The sequence below is a fragment of the Balaenoptera acutorostrata genome, chromosome 15, assembly GCF_949987535.1.
Source record: "Balaenoptera acutorostrata chromosome 15, mBalAcu1.1, whole genome shotgun sequence".
Lineage (NCBI taxonomy): Eukaryota > Metazoa > Chordata > Mammalia > Artiodactyla > Balaenopteridae > Balaenoptera > Balaenoptera acutorostrata.
Window position 1 is genome coordinate 49,416,889 of NC_080078.1, and position 24,055 is coordinate 49,440,943.

Genomic DNA, 24,055 nt, shown 5'->3' on the forward strand with positions numbered 1-24,055 from the left:
ATGATTTATTATTTGAGTTTTGGGAAATCAACTCATATTTGTACAAGTTGGAGAAACTTGCTGCTTTCTCTATTTGCAATCATTTTGAAGAGAGACACTGGAGTTTAAAAGGATCTTGTAAGGATAAATTCACATGCTTGTGAAACTGGGTTTTATCACTGCCGGTAAAGCTGCCTAAGTGTTAAGAGTTCTCGAATTGGGCCTCGGGACTGGGCCATGCACAGAGTGGCCTTTAACACCCTTGGTTAAAGGAGTTAATCTACAGCACAGGCCACCCTTGCTCAGAAGAGGAAGAATCCCCGAAACTGGAGCGCAGGCAATGTCTTGACTTGTGAATCCCTAGACTGGGCACCATCTTGGCGGCTTCTTGAGGACAGCCTCTCCCCTCTTCACTTCCTTTGCATCCCCCAGAAAGGTTGAGGATGCTGCCTCGGGGATGGTGGGCTATCGTTCACTGAAAACCAGAGTTAGAGTCATAGAGGCAAACACACATGTCAGTTATCAACATAAATATCAAATTCACTTACAAGATCTCGGTCAGTTTAAGAGGCATTCCTCAGAATCTCCTCTGTCCCACAGAATGAAAAGGATTTAAGAGGCATCCCTCAGGATCTCTTCTGTCCCACAGCATGAAAAGCATTCCTCGCCTCAAGGGGCTGGTGAGTGAGCTATGGAGTTGAGATAAATATGTTCATGTTTGTCTCTTCCACTAGAGAGCTTTAGGAGGGAAGGAACCAGGTCCATTTCACTCACTGTTTGGGTCTTAGTGAATAGTAGAAGCTCAATACATATGTTTTTGAATGCATGGAGGAAGGGAGTGAGGAAAGAAGGAAGGAAGGAGGAAATGAAGGAAGGAAGGAAGGAAAGAAGGAAGAAAATGAATTAAACTATCCATTCCATGCTGTTGTTATTCAAATAGAAGCCAGTTAACATGGGCAGGTTTCTAAGGAGGAAGGCGATGAATAAACGTCTAATGGCAGGATGGAGAAACAGACGGGAAAAGGAAGAACATTCTAGTGGAGGAAAATGACAAGAAAAAGAATGAAAATTAATATGTAGGTTTGTGGATTTGTGGATGAGGTGGAGTTATTGCCCCCCAAAAAAGAGAGCATGGGGCCAAGTTCCAGGCATTTAGGTATGACATAGGAAGAGAGAGTTGCACTTTATTAGGTCATGTCTACTTAATAATGAGAATCTAATTAAAACCGAAAAATTTAAAAATGCAGACATTCCCAAGTAACTGAATATTTGTGATATATGGAGAATAATATCAAAATATTAATTAGGCTGAAATTTTCCAGGCTTTGCTATTTACATATTCATGCTAGATGATATTTTCAATTAATTTTTTGGAAATAATTTGTATCTTAGGAAAGGCATAATTATTACATGAAAATAAAATTCTTGTTTTTTTTTTTTTTTTTCCCATGGCAACTAAAGTAAGATCTTATGCAAAAACCCTAACGAACTTTTTGGCCAACCCAAATTTTGGTGTGGGCATATCCAAAATCAGGAAAGAGAAACAGGAAGGGGTTAAAAATGTGTTTAAAACCTTCCTGTAAATCATTGGCCAGGATAAAATTTGAACTCTAGACTCTCTGGATCTGAGCTGAAAACTACACACCTCTCTGTTCTTTGAATATAGAAATCTCTATTCTAGGGTAATAAGGAGAAAAAGTTCAATTTATCACGTAACTTGTAGAGCATGATGGTTGCATGATGGTTGCCTAACTCTTGACTTTCTGTACAGGACAGAGCCAATTCAGTGAACAAAGGATAAGTAGGTTTGACTTGGTCTGGACAAAGTCTTTGAGTCTTTAGACAGGCAAATCTAAAAATAACAGTAGTGAGTAAAATGTGAACTTTCCCATTCATCCTAATGGGGTTGTCAACTATGAAGTTTAATTATATCACTGGTAGCCATTTAATGGCAGTTATGGGACTTAGAGGCCAGCAATTAGCGGTGACTTCTAGCCCAACGAAGTACCTCCAGTTTCTTGATTGTTGTAATGATTGTTCGCTAAGCAGAAGGTCAGTTAAAGTCTTTTTGATCCCAGTCAATAGCCTTAGTTACTGAGCCATTAGTTTCCTAATAACCGGCAAATCCTCTGCTCAGCTAGATCTGTCTTGGGTGTGTTGGTCATTCTTACCAGATGAGCCAAATGGTCTTGTATTTCTGATTGCGATTTTATAAAGAAAACCACAAAATAGAATTGAGAAATGGCCAGCAAGCAAGTTCTGTTTCTTTTGTGTGCCTGCCCTTTCTCTCTCTCCAGGGGGATCTGGTCTAGCTCATCAACCTGGTAGGGACTGAATGAAGTTGGGTTGCTATTGACAGGGGAGCTCTCAGGACAACAGAGTGCCTGGTCCACTCATTCCTTTACTCCTTCATCTATTCATTTCATAAAGTATGTTTTCAACTCTCCTGTGTGCTAAGCACTGGTGTAGGGTAAGCTTGGCTGACAAAAATCCTTGGAGCTTACAGTATACAAGTAAACAATTTAGAATGTACTTGTATAATTCTAGTATACAAGTAAATAGTTTGTATTTTAAATTGAAGTGTAGTTGATTTACAATGTTTCAGGTATACAGCAAAATGATTCAGTTATATATATATATATATATATATATATATATATATACACACACACACACATATAACTTTATATAGTACATATATAACTATACATATATAGTTTTATATATATATATATATATATATATATAATCTTTTCAGATTCTTTACCATTATAGGTTATTACAAGATATTGAATATAGTTCCCTGTGCTAGACAGTAGGTCCTTGTTGGTTATCTATTTTTTATATAGTATTAGTTCATCCCAAGCTCCTAATTTATCTCTCCCCCCCTTTCCCCTTTGGTAACCATAAGTTTGTTTTCTATGTCTGTGAGTCTATTTCTGTTTTGTAACTAAGTTCATTTGTATCACCTTTTTAGATTCCACATATAAGTGATATCATGTGGTATGCCTTTCTCTGTCTGACTTACTTCAGTTAGTATGATGATCTCTCGGTCCATCCACGTTGCTGCAAATGGCATCATTTACGAGTAACTAGTTTAGAAGTGGCTTGTGTAAGCGTGATAAAGTGCTGTGATGACAATAAAGCAGAGTGCTGGGGTTGGTGTGGGCCTGACTTTAGGTCATCACCGAACAGCAGAAATATCATGTGGGCCAAAATGTAAGCCGCATATGACATTTGACATTTTCTGGCAGTCACACTAAGAAAAGTAGAAAGAAACAGGCAAAATTAATTTTAATAATATACATTTAACTCAATATATCCAAAATAGCATTTCAACAAGTAATCAATATAAAAATTATTAATGAGATGTTTTATAGATTTTTTTTCATACTAAGTCTTTAAAATCCAGTATATGTTTTATGTACATGGCACGTATATGGCACCTATGAAGTGCTCAACATCCACATATGGCTAGTGGCTACTATATGAGACAGCGTAGTTTTAGATAGTGGGTGAAGAGGGACTTTCTACCACCTAAATAAGGAGAAAGAGCCAGCCATGCAGAGATATGCACTCCAGATAGAGGGATCAGAAAGTGCAAAGGCCCTGAGGCAGGGTTAAGTTTTGAAACAAATTTGAATTCAACTGGAAAATAAGAAAACAAATATAGCTAGACATTCAATTTATAACACTTGTAGGCAGCCCTGCTAAATGGTTTAAAACCAAGTTATTTTTTCAAAATGCTCACATAACACAACAGGCCATCATTTCTTATGAGCGTAAACGAAATGGTCTGTTCAGCTCAGTTTAATCACTTGATTATAATAAAAATGAACTCAGTGCAAAACAAAACTTAAAAAAAAAATGTAATGGGTAAGTGGATGCATATTGAACATATTTTTTTTTCTTTTGCCTTCAAACATGCAAATTCATCACAGTCTAGTGTGTCTTTTACTGATAAATATACTAATTATAGATTCTGGGTTCTAATAGCATTATCTATCTTCAGGACAGGACTTTGTAAAAAATACATCTGGGGACCATTGCTTGTGTTTCATCTTTCTCTGGAGTCAGGCCATGTTTGACCTCTCAGTGAGCCTAGCAACATAATGAATTCATTAGCAACAAGGGTACACTATACATAGAAAATGAAAACTCACACAGAAATCACTTTAAAAGAATCATTGAATGTATTTTAAAATACAATGTCCGGAATATACTTTTCATGGCAAATAAGCATTCTCGTATTTGCATGATACAAATTTGATATATGTCTTCATTTGGATTCCTCTAGAAGGCAACTCTGAGAAAAGGATATGAGTGCATGGAGTTTATTTGGGAGGTGATCCCAGGAAGCAGGGGTTCGTGGGAGGAATAAGACAGGGAGGGAAGAAACCCAATACAAGGTGCATTAGCAAGCCAGTTACAAGAGCAGACAACTGGAGACACCACTCTGGGATTTGTGCAGAACACGCCCCAGAATTTTCCCTCCCCAGAAGCAAGGAATTTATTCCCCAACTTCATCAGTCACAGGCTGGGCTGCTTCTGGGCTGGAGACTAGGATGTTAGTTCCCAAGCGCTTGTGACCTGACAACCATATGGACAGCGAGGGCTCTGGTGCCCAGAGAAAAACCTCAGGCAAAGGTGTGGCCAGTCGGAAGGTGTATGGTGTGAACAAGAATGGGAAAGGCCAAAAGAAGCAGGTCAGTTACAGTAGCTGCTCAACGTGTATAATGGAAATTCATCCAGAAGCTTACCTTTAGCACTTAATAATTTGTGTATGTTGTAGCATTGAATACTTTACTGCTTACAAAGACCTTCATTTATGTTATCTTATTCAGTCCTTACAAGGACCCTGAGGGGTGTGTTGAGCCGGTGAGCAGGTTTTACTAGTCATATATTATAGAGGAGGGATCTAAGGTTAGTGAAGACCCATGTTCACAGATGGTAAGGAAGCAGTGCAGGGATCTGGCTCTAGTGGAACTTGTGGTTCCTCCTCCTCAGCAGCCACAAGTTGGTTCCCCCCCTCTTCTCTCTTCTCTCTCTCCCACTGTCTAACTATGCACTTTCCACTTTGTGTGGGATTAACCCCATCCCCAGCTGTGGGGATGGGCCTTGATTGGCTGAAGCCAACCAGATCTTTGAGTTCTTAATCGATACAGTGACTGGTTCAGTTCAGTCAGAGCAAAGTGAAGGACTGTAGCAAACTAAATGGCCAGGATAAGAGAAAGATATCTTTATCTCTTTATCTTTTTTATATTTTACATATGTATAAGAAAATATGTTGCCCTGTAGTTCTTGGCAGCCATTATGTGAGCATGAGGCAACTCAGTCTGAGGGTAAAGCCAATGGAATCGATGGTAGAAAAGACAGATTAAAAAAAAAAAAACCCAAAAGTGAAAAACAAAAACAGGGTCCTTGGTGACATTCTTGATTCAGTGGTTAAAACTGCTGAAGCTGAGAAACTCCATCTATTTTTTAAGAAAGCCGTCTGAGTTGGATTTTCAAACACTTACAGTTGAGAATATACTGAGAGCACCTGGTTCGGTGCTCCACACCAAATGCCCCATGTCATCTTAGGATGAAATAAGTTAAACCTCTTGTATACAGAACCTAGAGACATTTTACTTATCATTTGCACAACATGTTCACCTAAATTATATCTTTTCACTTGAAGTGTATATCATAACCCATGGAAGCGTTAATACAGTCCAGGTTATAGATTGGAGACCAGCTCTATGTTAGGGAATGAAGGGCAAAAGAGTTGAACAGATGAAAAAGAAAGATGTTTTAGTTTTAAGTGAAGTTGTGACTCATATGGCGAATATTCAATGCAACCATTTTTTTTTTCGAGAAATCCTAAGTTCAAGAAAACAAAAGAAGAAAAAGTAAACCTAATGATAGCTAGAAAATCAGATTTTCTCTTTTTATTTGGATATGCAGTGGTAACCACTATAAGGGAGTTTGTTTACCTTCTTTTCCCTCACCTACCTCACTTACATACCTTGGAAAAACTAAATTCTCATTTTCTTAGCCTCTTGCAGCTACAGGTGGTTATGTGACACAGTTCCAGCCAATAAGATGTAAGCAGGTTCTTCTGAGAGAATTTCAGGGAAAACATTTTCTTTCCTTTTAAAATGGGACATAGACTACCAGCATGCCTCTTTCCTCTGTTCCCTGCCTTGAGTGATGATGTGAAATCCAGAACTATGGTTGCCTTTTTGTGTTAATTAGGCCACAGACATGAGGACAAAAGCCAAGGGAAGTGGGTTGAAAGGACAGGAATAATCTGGCTCCCAGATGGCACTGTTGAGCATGCTAGAAACTGCCTGTGTCTGGACTTTCCTTTAGGTGAGAAATCTAAACCCTATTTGTTTAAGCCAGTATTTATTGAGTATTTTTTTCCTTGCAGCCTAATGCATTCCTAAGTAGTACATGCAGTCACTTTAACAACTTTTTGAATATCTAGGTTTATTTCAGATATCTACTATTTTTTTTAAATGTTTTGGTGGCTGTAACTTAACCCAGGAGATATTTGTATATCAAATGTTTCAGTGCAGAAATTTTTTTTTTCTTTTTATAAAAGAAACACCTGCTCTGGTAAAGCAGAAAGAACCTCTAGGGCTTCCCTGGTGGCGCAGTGGTTGAGAATCTGCCTGCCAATGCAGGGGACACGGGTTCGAGCCCTGGTCTGGGAAGATCCCACATGCCGTGGAACAACTAGGTCCGTGAGCCACAACTACTGAGCCTGAGCGTCTGGAGCTTGTGCTCCACAACAAAAGAGGCCATGACAGTGAGAGGCCCACGCACCACGATGAAGAGTGGCCCCCGCTCGCTGCAACTAGAGAAAGCCCATGCACAGAAACGAAGACCCAACACAGCCAAAAATAAGTTAAAAAAAAAAAAAAAAAGAAAGAACCTCTATTGTGGATTCAGTCTTGGGAGCATATCTGAGCTCTTCCACTTACCACCTCTTTGATCTTTCAAATACTGTGACAATCTCTGCCTTTTAATTGATGTATTAGAGTATTCACATTTAAAGTGATTATTGGTATAATTGGATTAACATCTACCATGTTTGTTTTCTTTTCATTGTATTGTTTTTTGCCTCTTTCCCCTTCTCTTTTTCTTCCTTCTCTGTTTTAACTGAGCATCTTACATGGTTAATCCTATTTTATCTTCTTTCTTAGCATATCAGTTATACTTAAAACATCTTTTGTGGTTTCCCTGTAGTGTAAAATACATCTTTTAAAAAAGAGCTAATCTAAATCCACCTTCAAATAACTCTATAACACTTCACATGAAGTCCAAGTACCTTTTAGCAGAATGTTTCCAATTCACCTCTCCTATTCCTTGTGACATTGCTGTTATTAATTTCACTTATCCATATGCTATACTCACTGTAATACATTGTTACTATTATTACTTTTAAAAAGTTATCATTCAAACTGGTTGAAGAATAAGAGTAAAATATTTTATTTTACCTCTACTTATTCCTTCTCCAACACTCTTCTGTTTTTATGCAGATCCAAGTTTCCTACCTATATTATTTTCCTTCTGCCTGAAGAACTTTTAACATTTCTTGCAGAGCAGGTCCACTGGTGATGAATTCCCTCAATTTTTGTTTGTCAGAGAAAGTCTTTATTTCTCTTTCATTTTTGAAGGATAATTTCACTGGACAGAATTCTAAGTTGGTGGTATGTTTTCTTTCAACACTTCAAATATTTCATATCACTCTCCTTTTGTTTGCATAGTTTCTGATGAGAAGTCCACTGTAATCCTTAAGTTAGTTCTTCTCTGGGAAAGGTGTTTTTTTTTTTTTTTTTCCTCTAGCTTCTTCAAGACTTTTTCTTTGTCTTTTCCTGCAGTTTGAATATGACATATGCAAAGTTTTAATTTGTTTTGTTTGTTTGTATTTATTCTTTACCTCTGAGCTTCCTGGATCTGTGGTGTTCTACTGTTTGTCATTAGTTTTTGGAAGTTCTCAGCCACTCTTACTTCAAATATTTCTTGTGCTTCATCATCTTTTTCTTCTTCTGGTACTCTAATTACTTGTATGTTACCCTTTCAAAATTGCCCTGCAGTTTTTGGATGTTCTGCTCTGGGAAGTTTCTATCTTCAAGCTTACTCATTCTTTCCTCAGTCATGTCAAATCTACTGATGAGCCCATCAAAGTTGTTCTTTATTTGTGTTACAATTTTTTCCCTAACATTTCCTTTTGATGCTTTCATCAAAAAAACTTTCAGAGTTTTCACTCTCTGCTTATTATTACCCATCTGTTCTTGCCTATTTTCTACTTTTTCCATTAGAGCCTTTAATATATTAATCATAGTTATTTTAAATTCCCTGTCTTATAATTCAAATATCTATGTTATATCTGGGTCTGGTTCTGATGATTGCTTTGTTTCTTCAGACTGTGGGGTTTTTTTTTGTTTGTTTGTTTGTTTTTGGGTTTTTTTTTTTTTTGTATGTTTTATTGGATTATAGGACCTGAGGTAAATAAGCCTTTAGTGTGAGGATTTACATTTTTCTGGTTAGGAGTTTGAATTTGTTTAAGGCTTGCTGTAGCTCTAGGTTCAAGAGGTTTTAATTTCCTCTGGTGTCCTTGTTTTTGTCTTGACTTTGGGTTTCCCTAAGTGTTCCTTCTCAGAGAAATTCTGGGTCTACACTTTCAGCTGTAACCCACTGTTGTTATACGGAAGTCTTATTGGTGTGCTGATAATGTGTTGAGAAGGGGGAATGTTTTATAATCTTGCAATTACATCTCAATGTTTTAGTCATCCTGTGTCTTTGGGCTGTGACCTTCACAAGTGAGTTACTAGTGGTACAGCTACTTTTTCCTCTGCCCTCTACTTCCTTCCCTGGTTGTAGCATTCCCAATCTATTTCTTCAGAGCCCTGACCTCTGTTGACCTTGCCTCTCCCCCACATTAGATAGAACAGGAAGGCTAGAGGGGACTGGATTGGCAGACATGCCCCTTCCCCAGATGGAACAAGGCTCTTGCAATATTTTTTCCCATGGAGGGTTCAGGTTCATCTTTGTGGTGGAAAATGTTCTGGACATATTTTCACAAGGATTCCTCTTTCTCTCCCTAGCCAGAGCCAGGAGGGGATCCTTCTCAGATCTTCATTGTGAGGACTTGGTGGAATTCATGGGGGTAAAAACCCATGAAAGTTGCCCCCTGCAATACTGGGGACCTCAGAAGTTTCTAATTCCCTTGTTAGTCCACACTCAGCCTCCAGCAATTCATCAAAATTACCATTTGAATGTTCCTACTGCTTTATGGCTCCAGCAGCTTGTGACTCAGGTAAGCAGATTTGACCGCGACTTTCTGGATGCCCTTGTCTCTTCAGATTTCAGACTGGCTCTTTGCCCTGTCACCTCAGTTCTCTGATGGGTCCAAAAAAAAAAAACAAGTAATTTTCGATCTGTTTAGCTATCTCCTGTTCCAAGGATGGGAGTGACAACTTCCAAGTTCTTTACATATCTGAGCCAAACCAGAAGTCCTCCTATCTCTTCTTTGAATCTCACTTTCTTCATCTATAAAAATGAGTACATTTATGGCTACCTTGCAATGTTATTGCCATGATTTTATGAGACAATAATCTACAAGAAAGTAATGGAGCATCCAGAGGAGATGATCAATAAAATGGCATTCCATACTTAAATTTTAGAGAGGATTCCAATGTCATAAAGAAACAAAGTGGAGTTGAACCATGCATACACTTACTATTACATGAAATCAACTAGACATGCTCAAAACAAAAATTAACAAGGAGAGAGAAAATAATTTAAATAATGTGGTCAATTCTGTCTGTCAATCATAGTACACTTGTGTCAATTAGAAGAAAGGAGCAGTGAAGAGTTGGGTAGTAGGAGTGAGGACGAAAAGGAAGGAAAATGTCCAGGCAGAAGGAGCAATGTATTGTGGCGGGGGGTGGGGGGTGGCTGCCTGAGACAGGAAGAAGCTAAGAACATTTAGGAAATATGGCAGTGGAGCTGGAAGGGGACAGAGGTGGTCAGAGGGGAGGACTTGTGATCACTGCGGAGTGCTTGGACTCTGTTTTTTTTTTTTTTTTTTTTTAAACAGCCTGCTGTTTGACAGTATTTTATAGCTACTTTATTTATTTATTTATTTATTTTTGGCTGTGTTGGGTCTTCGGTTCGTGCGAGGGCTTTCTCTAGTTACGGCAAGTGGGGGCCACTCTTCATCGCGGTGCGCGGGCCTTTCACTATCGCAGCCCCTCCCGTTGCGGGGCACAGGCTCCAGACGCGCAGGCTCAGTAGTTGTGGCTCACGGGCCCAGCCGCTCCGTGGCATGTGGGATCTTCCCAGGCCAGGGCTCGAACCCGTGTCCCCTGCATTAGCAGGCAGATTCTCAACCACTGCGCCACCAGGGAAGCCCTGGACTCTGTTTTAAGAGCAGTGGACTAGTATCTTCAAAACTCAATTTCTATCATCCTCATATTTAATAGGTAGAAAACTGGAAATGGTGTCTTCCTATGAATTTATTTTATATTTCTTTTTATTGCTGTCCAAATTCAGTACTTTATTTATTTATGTGAAATTATTATCTCATGTCTTTTATATAGTGGTTCTTTGTGATATTATTACTATTTCAGGAAAAAAAATCTTCCTCAATTAAAAAAAATTAGTTCTTACCATTCAGTTATTTAAAATGTATAGGTCTTTCCATCTGATGGTGTGACAACTCAGTGGCTTAAGCATTTATTTCTCATTCATCTGTCTGGGGGTGAGCTGAGATCCAGCTGACCTAGCCTGGGCAGATGTAGTTGGTGGCATCTCTGGAAGGATGGTTCTCTGGCAAGGCCAATGTTTGGTTTCTTGGGGAAGGTTGTAACAATGTCATACTCAACTGGGCAAGTTCTTGTGACTCCAATAAGACCATAGACCTCAAGATTAGGTGTTGGTGGGTCAAAGGGAAGAGGTGTCTTGCTTGGGTTCATCTGACAGCAGACAGAGGGACAAGGATTTGGGTGCTAGGAGTTTATATGGGAGATGATTTCAGAAATATGGTGAGAGAGTGGGGAAGGGAGATGTGGAAAAGAAGACAGAAAATAAAAGGTTCGTTGATCAGCAGGTTACCACTGTGGGCAGCTGGAGTTCTAGCCTGTTGAGGACACTCTGAGAGACTGTGTAGAACATGTCTTCAAATTACACCCCGAGATGGCGAAGAGCTCAAGGTTCTCATCTGCCAACTCCCGTCACTCACTGAGGAGGGTTGCTCTTGGGGTATCAACTCTCGCTTCCTGTGGGTGGGAACTCCTGGGTCCACAGAAAACCCTTAGACAGAAAGATGTAGATGCTTGTAATAGAAAGCTGTCAGTGTGCCTGGTTACTTAGACCATAATGTTGCCAGGACTAAAGTTTGTCCTCACTGGGATATCTTATAATTCAAGAACACAAGAATGAATACAGGATAGCTTTTAAATAATTTCTTAGCTCTTTGGTTTACTGAATCTGTGTTCAACTTGCCTGTCTCTCCTTTTAAGCATCTTTTTATTAAAACTTTAATTTTTTTCCCAGAGGCAAAAAAAGCAAGTTTCAAAACGTGAAGCTCACTGTTAGATTTTTGTTTCTAGTACCTTCCCCTTTTCATAGAACATCTGTCTCATCATGAACTTTGGAAGTATAAATTTAAAAGAACTGAACATGAATGCTCTTGGAATTCTGATGAACAAGTGTTTTCTGAAAGTTTGTCACCCCACCCTTACTTCTGCAAGGTGAGGACCTACCACATATAAATTCCATTTTCACATCACTCACATATATTCATATTTAAGGCTGAATGGTGAACATGGAAGAGGATACCGCATAGAGATGGGGGCAGGAATGAATTGCTGTGCATGCTGTTATTTTTAGTGGCTACCTCTCATCGTCCTTCAACTGTCACTGAAGAATAGCTTTTAACAAGCTGCAAAACCCTGAAAGGTCATAACCCAGGAGGGAAGAGACCCCAGGAACGTGCACCAGGGAAGATGCAGTTGGATAAACAAGCCATAAAGTGCACCATATTTTCTCGTTTCTAGCATTTCACTGAAGAGCTGACCCCAGGCTATTCCCCTGTGAAAGTGGAATTTTAAAAGAAGCATCCCCAAACAAACCTATACTAATCCCCAGTTGGCTGGCTTTCCCCATCACTAATGAAACCCAGGAGGGTCCCTAAGTGAGGTGTGACAATTTGAGAGGCAGAGTGAAGATCACAGAGGTGAGAAACCTACCACCTCTCTTTTCATATCCTGAGGAGCATATGGGCCAGACTTAGTACGCTCAAAGTTCTGGTGGCCAGGACAAAGTTCCCACTGCCTGAGAGCTGTAGATGGACACCCACCACTGTGACGCCCCCTCCTCCAGCACGGCCCAGCCCAGCCGCTTCAAAGATGCCTTAGCCGAGAGTGTTGCACATATTTTTTTTCTGAGGAGTGAGGTGAATGTGTCCACATGAGACAAAATGATGGGAATGAGACATGGGATAAGGGACTGGCTGACCTTCTCACCAGGGGCTGTGGGGACATGACTCTGGACTCTAGGACCAGAGTATGGATAGAGCTTACAAGGTCTCATCTATCAGGCAGAAGTAAAGGGGGTTAGTGTTGGAGCAGGGTTGGGGGAGGAGGGCTGGATCTCTAAGAACTGAGAAATCAGGGTGCTATCTGCAGCAATTCTGCTTCTTAGAGATCTCTGGATACTCCTTTTGGGATTGTGGAAACAGGGCCTGTCATCCTCCTTGGAAGGTGTCCAAAGGACCAGAGTTAAGTCTAGCATCAGACAGGGCTAAGAGGTGGGCCTCCTCCACGGTCACCTTTCCTTTCTCACAGGTTGAAATCTGGAGCCTCAACCACACATGACATGACAAGATCCTAGGGCTTGGTGGAGCCATAGGTGGGTGGCTGAGAATAGCCTGGGTCCTTGAAATACCATGTGGAGGAGGGTGCTTGCCACCCAGAGACATGACTTTTGACTTCCCTATGAGCAAAAAGCGGCCCATCGCCTTTCCTTACAAATGTTTAATCTACTTTAACTAATAAATTACCATTTTGGGATTTTTAAAATTATACTCCTGGGTTAATTCTGCTCTTTTCTGGATAACATATCTTTCTTTTCCTTGGATGTGTTTATTGGAGTACTGGGTAAGGAATTTTTTAAAGAAAGGGTACTGAGGAGGTAAACCTTGTGAACCTTTTATGTTAAAAAAAGTCCCAATTTGTCCCTCCCTTGATTAGACATATTTTTCTGGATATAGGATTTTAGACTCAAAACTATTTTCCCTCTGAATTCGAAGGCATTGCTTCATTGTCTCCTAGCGTCGTCCGGAAATGCTAATGAGACATTCATGATAGAAAAAGCAGCAGAGGATACAAACAAAAAAATGCACAAAAGACCAATACAAACAGCTGTACACACATGAAAAAATTGTATCACTCGTACATTAATAAGAACCCATTTTCTTCTCCATCAGGTTGACAAAGATTATAAAAATGGTAATATTCGGCATTGGCACAGATGGGGGAAATGAATATTTTTATACACTGCTTGATGGGTGTGAAAATTGGAACGAACCTTTTGGAGGACATGTTTGTAATATTCAGAAGTAAAATCTGGTACTTTTACTTTTGTAGGTGAGATTGTTTTGTTTTTCTAGTTGGCAAGTTTTAAGTTTTCTTTATCCTTGGTGTAGCAAAGTTTCATGAAGATGCTTTTAGGTGAAAATCTATTTTTATTAATCAACTCAGTACTTACTGGGCCTTTCCTACCTTCTGTTTTGTTTCAGCCTCAGGGAACTAGTTCTTTTATGTTATTTCTTAGATTATTTTTCCTGCCTTCAGTTTTCCTTATTCCTTCTTTCTCAACTTTTTGTTAGATGGATATTGGTCCTCCTGTATGGCTCTGCTATATCTTTAAAATGTTCTCTCATGTTTTCTATCTCTTTTGTCCTTTGCCTTATATTCTGAGAGAGATTTAAAATTTTTTATTATTTGCTTTCTATTGATTTATTTTCACCAAACATTTAAATAGCATTTTTAATTTTCATGAACTCTGGTTCCTTTTCATATCAACCCAGTTTTGTTTTGTGGGTGTGATATCTTCATACAATCAGCTTGACCCACAAGAATAATAATTAGAATATTTTAAAAGTTCCCTTTTCTATGATTGTTGCTGTTGGTGAAAGTTTTTCTCTTTTTTCATCTTTGCTACTCATTTTGGTGTTGTTGGGTTTCTTCATATATCTGGTAATCCCTATCTTCCATCTATATTCACAGTCAAGGTACATGTTAACAGTTTGAATAGCTGACATGTTTCTTCTCTACTTGGCTATTATAAGTAATAAATGCATAGTAAAAAATGCAATTTTCAAAAGAGTTAGTGTTCATTTTATTAGAAATAGACCCACTTTAATAAAATATTTTAACTTTTCTGTATAATGTGCCTGTAACATTAACTATCCATAGAACTTATAGATGTATCTATGTAGGAAATCTTTAACATTTGGTTCATCCTACTTAGTTGATCCAACTTAATGAGTTGTCTCATTAATATAAAATCTTACAAACATATACTTTGAAGTTTTGTCTAAGATTTTTTTGAGTTAAAAACTCTTAGATATTTAGTTGAAAATGTTTTAGGGGACCTGGATTATATTTTTTAATATCAACACACTACTTTATGTATAAAGAAAAACCCCTTTCGTCATAGGTGTCTATAATTTGTGACCGAGATTTATTGATGTTTTATGTGTGCAGAGATACTTTTAAAAGACTAGTATAAAGTATATGAAATTGATATGAACATTATTAAAATAGTTGCATGACAATTATGTACAAACTAGATGAATTATGAGGAAATCATGTATTGTTGGCAAAAGAAATTATTTTTCCCTTTAAAAAAACTCATAGTCTGATTGGCTGCATCAACCTGGTGAAACACCAGATGTCAAGATCTTTTTCCACGATCTCACATGGCTACCCGTTCATTTTTTACACACAGAGCCTTATTCATGCTGGGGATCACTAGTTAAGTAGGCTAGATTGATCTCACCTCACTGAAGCCATTACACTTCTTTTGGTCTTCCTTGCACATTTGGTCCATGCAAGCTTCAAATCTGGAAAAAAAACAGACTCATGGGCTGGAGAAACAAAGAAGCAGCAATTTCCTTGCCTTTTTCCTTGGCCGGTGATGAAGTGGAGAGCATGTGGTGATTGGAGCCAGACCTAACCCTGGCCACGGGCAGTGCACCCAAACCTAATTAAGAAAGATCCTGAATAAACTTGGGTGCGAGCCAAAATCACTAGCCCCTTCAATCAATGTTTTTGATATAGAAATTAGCATCTGGGCTGAATAAAAGAGAGCACTGTTTCATGCCAGAGGGGGAAAAAAACCCATCTCTTTCTTCTACTCTGACTCCTCATGTTCGATATTTCATTGATTTGTATCAGTGATAACTTTTCTGAGCAGTTGACTTGCAACCATCAGATTTAAGCCTCTCATCTGGACAAAGAGGTACAACAAGAATGAGTGTGACAGGTTCTACCTTAAACTCTCACAGGCATCACCCTTTTTCAAATGGGTAAGCTGGTCTCACTAGTTCTTATTCCTGCTTGAATCACCCCTGCTGATATATAAAGTTTAACTGAAATAACTTTTTAAGAAACTTGATTCAATAAGGAAGAGGGCATTCTCAGAAAAAAGCAATGCCCCATCAGAGTCTTGGAAGTCCTCTTTAGGCACTGCTAATCCCCTGACGTCTTCAACACTGTGCTGTCCAAGATGAGCCCATTATTCGTCTCCACGGGAGTCCCCCAAAGATAATGTATGTCAGAGTTCTTGGTACAGTGTCTGGCACGTGATAAATGTCCCAAAAGGATTGATTTATTATCGTTCAAGACACCATATACCTACTTTTTTTTTTAAACATCTTTATTGGAGTATAATTGTTTTACAATGGTGTGTTAGTTTCTGCTTTATAACAAAGTGAATCAGTTATACATATACATATGTTCCCATATCTCTTCCCTCTTGCATCTCCCTCCCTCCCACCCTCCTTATCCCACCCCTCTAGGTGGTCACAAAGCACAGAGCTGATCTCCCTGTGCTATGCGGTTGCTTCCCTCTAGCTATCTATTTTACGTTTGGTAGTGTATATATGTCCATGCCACTCTCTCACTTTGTCACAGCTTACCCTTCCCCCTCCCCATATCCTCAAGTCCATTCTCTAGTAGGTCTGTGTCTTTATTCCCATCTTGCCACTAGGTTCTTCATGACCTTTTTTTTTTTTTTTCTTAGATTCCATATATATGTGTTAGCATACTCTATTTGTTTTTCTCTTTCTGACTTACTTCACTCTGTATGACAGACTCTAACTCCATCCACCTCATTACAAATACCTCCATTTCATTTCTTTTTATGGCTGAGTAATATTCCATTGTATATATGTGCCACATCTTCTTTATCCATTCATCCGATGATGGACACTTAGGTTGCTTCCATGTCCTGGCTATTGTAAATAGAGCTGCAATGAACATTTTGGTACATGACTCTTTTTGAATTATGGTTTTCTCAGGGTATATGCCCAGTAGTGGGATTGCTGGGTCATATGGTAGTTCTATTTTTAGCTTTTTAAGGAACCTCCATACTGTTCTCCATAGTGGCTGTATCAATTTACATTCCCACCAACAGTGCAAGAGTGTTCCCTTTTCTCCACACCCTCTCCAGCATTTATTGTTTCTAGATTTTTTGATGATGGCCATTCTGACTGGTGTGAGATGATAGCTCATTGTAGTTTTGATTTGCATTTCTCTAATGATTAATGCTGTTGAGCATTCTTTCATGTGTTTGTTCATATACTTACTTTAGAAATAATTCCTACTCTTACTCCAGGAAATAAGAGTGCATGGTATGAGACTGAGAAAGAACATTTGACTCATTTTGCTGCCTTCGTGATCCTGAAGACTTACCTTATAATGAGGTTGAAACAAATTAAGACATCTCTACCTTTTAGAGAGACTCAGTGAAATATATACTGATGAAATCATAAGACTTCTGGGGCTCACCTCAAAGCAATCTGGTGGGAGGCTAGTGAAGTGGGGGGAAGGGAAATAGATGAAAATGACTGGCCATGAATTGATAATGTTTGAAGCTAGGTGATAGGCACATGTGGGTTCATTATACTCTTCTATTTTATCATATGTTTAGATTTTTCCATTATAAATTTTTTTAAGTGTGTAGATTAGAAATAAATTTTTTAAGAGGATGGACTGCTGTCAGCTCAAAGCTGAGTCCCTCCCCAAGAACTGAATTGCCTTCAACTGAACAGAATTGTCTTGCCCAACGTAACACTCTCCCTGACACCTCTACCCTGGTAGCTTGCATCCCGTGACTAGTCGATAGGGAGAAAAGACCTGGCTCTCATGCCTCCTTTTGAGATAACTCTAAAGGCCCATCTCAGTTGCATAGCTCCCCTGGGGCTTACTGAAGCCTTCGCTATGATGACATCACAGTGCAACTTCTCCTGTTTCCAATCCTGTTCCCTCACTCCAACCTAGATATTGCACCATTGTATGTGGTCTCAGTGGTGTGCTGGTAAATGTCTAACCGCCAGCTCTCCAGATCACTGATTTGCAGTGTTTGCCAGTTTCTGTGGTGTAAATACTCCCAATATGGCCAATTTCAAGCCACCAATGTGATGTCACTGAAAACAAAATTGGGAAGAGATGAGCACAATTGGTTCTTGTGACACAGTGCAAGCCAGGGCTCTCCACCTTGCGCCAATTTTTCTCAATGAAATTCTTAAAAGCAAATCTCCACCTCAGTCTTTTTTAGGGCAACTCAAACTAAATCAACACAAAAACCATCAATTATTTTTTATATTGCCAATTTTGGTGATTTGTTTATTAAAGAAATTAACACATCGCAGGCAGAATGAAATGAAGTTGGTCACCTCACATCTTTCAGTGAAACACACACACACACACACACACACACACAACATACCACAACACCATAAGACAACGTCCCACAATAACTGCCTAGAAACATTTAAAATACAGTCTCCTTTTAATTTCCTAAACATTACACAGCTGCGTATGGTATTCTGAGAAAACAGACTTCAAATATGTTGTTCTTACTGAGACCAGGAAAAAATTGCCAAGAAAGCATCAGATAAGTTCAAATTACAATTGTTATTGTTGCCATAAATCAGAGGGTATATTTAAGAGCTAAGGTTTTCTCATCGGAACTTTGAAGTCAGAGCAACCCATTTATAATATTTGTTATCTCTGATGAAAAATACAGAGGAGCATTGCAAGTTTGAAGAACTGTTAAGACTTTCACCCAACTCAAGAGCTATTGTTGGAATAAATAAATAATCAGAGGTTGAAGATTTTTTTAAGGGGTAGGAAGAAAAAAAAGAAACAAGGTACCACATTCAACGGAACAAGGGCATGAAAAGGAAAAGGAACATCTTGCAGGAAATGACACAGAGGGAGAACTAGAGAAGAGATAATTTTGCTCGAATGAATGGCAGATTATTCTTCAATATTGGGTTCCTTTTTGTAGAAAGAGAAGGTACCTGGAAATGGGAACAAACGTCCCATTGAGGTGAAAAGTTTGAAATAATTCATTTTATTTTAGTAAAATAAACACTCTTAACCATCAACAGAGAATCAGAACAAAGTTCCTGGTATGCTTTTAGCACTGACCAATCTACCAAAACAAAAGTTCCAATAGTGGTTCTCAAACTATGACCTGGATGAGAATCCCCTGGGAAGGCTGGCTGAAATGAAAGATTCCTGGGCACTGTAGCTGTTCTGATTCAGTGGAGGTCTGGTCTGGGGCCCAGGGATCTGCATTTTAACAAGCTTACTAATATGTTCTGAAGCCCATGGCCTCTGCCAAACCAAAACATGATGAAAGGGAAGATAGCCAAACACCCAGGATATTGCATTCCATAACATTAGGAAGGTGTCTACATGATTTTGCTATTATGCAAATGTATCCTCCTTACAAATATCAGTCTGGATCTTTTATCTTCTGCTTCCCTGAAGGTCATTTTCAGAGACAGCATCTTCCATCTATCTATCAGCCAACCAAATTCTCATCTCTGTATCTTTATACTCTTGCTTGATCTGTAAAGGAAGGGGAAAGTGTGTGTGTGTGTGTGTGTGTGTGTGTGTGTGTGTATGTGTGCACACGTGTGCACACCACAACTGGGAGGGTTGGGGGTGCATAACATTATGTTCTGTTAGAAAATTACCTTTGCAAACAGAACCAACCAATGGGACACTTTTGGCTCTGGTATCGTTTTTGAGACCCAATAATCCCTATTGAATTGAAATCATGGTTTTACTAACCTAGCAGTAGATTTTTTCTTATAAAAAATTCTCACAAGCACCCTCTTGACCAACCTTACTCTATATGACATACATTCTTATATTACCAGCCCTTTGGGACCTGAGCCCCTCTAATATGCTCAGGAAACATTCCACTTGGATTAAAGTTGTTCTCCTAAGTGTATATTCAACACAGACTTTCTGACAGAGGTATGTCCTTGATCTTGTATTGGAGAATGTAATCAATTTCCCAGGACTCCGGGATCTTGATGAAGATGCATTTTGGACAATTAACTGAGATCAATTTCATTTAAATGTACATTTTCAAGAGAAAAGATCTATGTGTCTTGCTTTTCTTGGCACATTTATACAACATACGTTTTCTTTGCACAAGGAAAGCTGCAGTTCACTGAGAAGAGTGGGAATTTAGTCTCTGTTGGAATTTAGTTATCAAAATCAGTCATTGGATTGGGCAATTGCATTTTCAGGACCCCCTTCCTCTCCTCTTCTGCTTATAGGACTCCTTGCAAATGTCCAGGAGAAGTTTTACCATGTGATCCACTTTTAAACTGATGTACCTACTGGGGGGTTATAATCTCCCCATAAAAAACTTTCCGAAAGCTGATCACCTTTTTTTTAATACATGTATTTTCCAGCTTTATTGAGATATAATTGACATACAACACTGCATAAGTTTAAGGTGTACAGCATAGTAATTTGACTTACATACATCATGAAATGATTATCACAATAAGTTTAGTGAACATCCATTATCTCATATAGATATAGATTTAAAGGAATAGAAAAAAAATGTTTTTCCTTGTTGTGAGAACCCTTACCTCTCTTAACAACTTTTATATGTAACATTCAGCAGTGTTCATTTATTTATCATGTTGTACGTGACATCCCTAGTAATTATTTATCTTATAACTGGAAGTTGGTACCTTTTAACTGCCTTCATCCAATTTCCCCTCCTCCACCCCCACCTCTGGTAACCACAAATGTGATCTCTTTTTCTGTGAGGTTGTTTGTTTGCTTGTTCCTAGTATACAGCATAGTGATCCAATATTTCTATACATTTCAAAATGACCACCAAAAGTCTAGTTACCATCTGTCACCAAAGAAATTATATAATAATTGACTATATTCTCCACATTCTGCATTTCATACCGGTGACATTTATTTTGCAACTGGAAGTTTGTACCTCTTACCCTCCCTCACCTATTTCTCTCCTCCCCCTATCTCCCTCCCCTCTGGCAACTACCTGTTTGTTCTCTGTATCTATGACTCTGTTCCTGTTTTGTTATTTGTTCATTTGTTTTGTTTTTTAGATTCCACATATAAGTGCAATCATATGGTATTTGTCTTTCTCTGTCTGACTTATTTCACTTAGCATAAAACCTCTAGGTTCATCCATGTTGTCATAAATGGCAAGATTTCATTATTTTTATGGCTGAGTAATATTCAATTGTATCTATATACCACATCTTCTTTATCCATTTATCTATTGATGCACACTTGGGTTGCTTCCATATCTTGGCTATTGTAAATAATGCTGCAATGAACATAGGGGTGCAGATGTCTTTTTGAATTAGTATTTTTGTTTTCTTTGGATAAATATCCAGGATTGGAATTGCTGGAGCATATGTTAGTTCTATTTTTAATTTTTTGAGGTATCTCCATATTGTTTTCCATCGTGGCTGCACCAATTTACTTTCCCACCAGCAGTGCATGGGGGTTACCTTTTCTCCATATCCTTGCCAATACTTGTTATTTCTTGTCTTTTTGACAATAGCCATTCTGACAGGTGTGAGGTGATATTGTGGTTTTGATTGGAATTTCCCTAATGATTAGTGGTTTTGAGCATCTTTGCATGTCTGTTGGCCATCTGTATCTCTTCTTTGAAAAAATGATTTAAACTTTTTTCCTTAACTGACACACCTGAGGGACAGAACATTTTCCAATTAGTAGCTTTTTACTGTAGTGATTTAGAACCGGGAGGAACCCCACCTAGACAGGATATATATAAATGTTGGAGGCACGTGAATTTCCTGCAAGTGCCCCAGATGACTCTTGGTGATGTTTGTATTTCTTCTGCCCCAAGGTGACAAGTGATGAAGACATAGTGATTAGGAGGACACAGGCTATTCTCAATCTCAGAGGAGACCTCAGTGCCCTCATCTCTACTGTGGGGATAAAAATAAAACAAAATTACAGAATTATTTTGAAGATTAAAGAAGTTAATTTATCTAAAGATTCTAGCATAGTACATTATACATGGTAAACATGCAATATGTGCTATCTATTGTGATTATTATTTTATAGTTAGTATTATTTTAAACTTTAGCTCAGTTATATCTGTGTTGTTTTAGAAACACTTTTATTGAACTCCTTGGTCTTATTATTTCAGCTTGAAATGAATAGTATAGGAGTGTAAAATTTGCTCTATATTTTTCTTTTTTTAAAATTTAATTTAATTAATTTATTTTTTATACAGCAGGTCTTATTAGTTATCTATTTTATACGTATTAGTGTATATATGTCAATCCTAATCTCTCAATTCATCCCACCACCACCACCATCTCCCTGCCCCCCGCTTTCCCCCCTTGGTGTCCATACATTTGTTCTCTACATCTGTGTCTCTATTTCTGCCTTGCAAACCGGTTCATCTGTACCATTTTCCTAGATTCCACATATATGCGTTAATATACGATATTTGTTTTTCTCTTGCTGATTTACTTCACTCTGTATGACAGTCTCTAATTCCATCCACGTATCTACAAATGACCCAATTTCTTTCCTTTTTATGGCTAATATTCCATTGTATGTATGTACCACAACTTCTTTAGCCATTCATCTGTCGATGGGCATTTAGGTTGCTTCCATGACCTGGCTATTGTAAATAGTGCTGCAATGAACATTGGGGTGTATGTGTCTTTTTGAATTATGGTTTTCTCTGGGCATATGCCCAGTAGTGGGATTGCTGGGTCATATGGTAATTTTATTTTTAGTTTTTAAAGGAACCTCCATACTGTTCTCCATAGTGGCTGTATTAATTTACATTCCCACCAATAGTGCAAGAGGGTTCCCTTTTCTCCACACCCTCTCCAGCATTTGTGGTTTGTAGGTTTTTCGATGATGCCTATTCTAACCCATGTGAGGTGATACCTCATTGTAGTTTTGAATTGCCTTTCTCTAATAATTAGTGATGTTGAGCAGCTTTTCATGTGCCTCTTGGCCATCTGTATATCTTCTTTAGTGAAATGTCTATTTAGGTCTTCTGCCCACTTTTTGACTGGGTTGTTTTTTTAATATTGAGCTGCATGAGCTGCTTATATATTTTGGAGATTAATCCCTTGTCTGTTGATTCGTTTGCAAATATTTTCTCCCATTCTGAGCATTGTCTTTTCGTCTTGTTTATGGTTTCCTTTGCTGTGCAAAAGCTTTTAATTTTCACTAGGTCCCATTGGTTTATTTTTGTTTTTATTTCCATTACTCTAGGAGGTGGGTCAAAAAAGATCTTGCTGTGATTTATGTCAAAGAGTGTTCTTCCTATGTTTTCCTCTAAGAGTTTTATAGTGTCTGGTCTTATATTTAGGTCTTTAATCCATTTTGAGTTTATTTTTTGTGTATGGTATTAGGGAGTGTTCTAATTTCATTCTTTTACACGTAGCTGCCCAGTTTTCCCAGCACCACTTATTGAAGAGACTGTCTTTTCTCCATTGTATATCCTTGCCTCCTTTGTCATAGATTAGTTGACCATAGGTGCATGGGTTTATCTCTGGGCTATCTTGTTCCAGTGATCTATATTTCTGTTTTTGTGCCAGTTCCATATTGTCTTGATTACTGTAGCTTTATAGTATAGTCTGAAGTCAGGGAGTCTGATTCCTCCAGCTCCATTTTTTTCGCTCAAGACCGCCTTGGCTATTCGGGGTCTTTTGTGTCTCCATACAGATTTTAAGATGTTTTGTTCTAGTTCTGTAAAAAATGCCATTGGTAATTTGATAGGGATTGCATTGAATCTGTAGATTGCTTTGGGTAGTATAGTCATTTTCACAATATTGTTTCTTCCAGTCCAAGTACATGGTATATCTCTCCATCTGTTTATGTCATCTTTAATTTCTTTCATCAGTGTCTTATAGCTTTCTGCATACAGGTCTTTTGTCTCCTTACGTAGGTTTATTTCTAGGTATTTTGTTCTTTTTGTTGCAGTGGTAAATGGGAGTGTTTCCTTAATTTCTCTTTCACATTTTTCATCATTAGTGCGTAAGAATGCAAGAGATTTCTGTGCATTAATTTTGTATCCTGCAACTTTACCAAATTCCTTGCTTACTTCTAGTAGTTTTCTGGTGGCATCTTTAGGATTCTCTATGTATAGTATCATGTTATCTGCAAACAGTGATAGTTTTACTTCTTCTTTTCCAATTTGTATTCCTTTTATTCTTTTTCTTCTCTGATTGCTGTGGCTATGACTTCCAACACTAGGTTGAATAATAGTGGCAAGAGTGGACATCCTTGTCTTGTTCCTGTTCTTAGAGAAAATGGTTCCAGTTTTTCACCATTGAGAATGATGTTTGCTGTGGGTTTGTCATATATGGCCTTTATTGTGTTGAGGTAGCTTCCCTCTATACCCACTTTCTGGAGAGTTTTTATCATAAATGGGTGTTGAATTTTGACAAAAGCTTTCTCTGCACCTATTGAGATGATCATATGGTTTTTATTCTTCA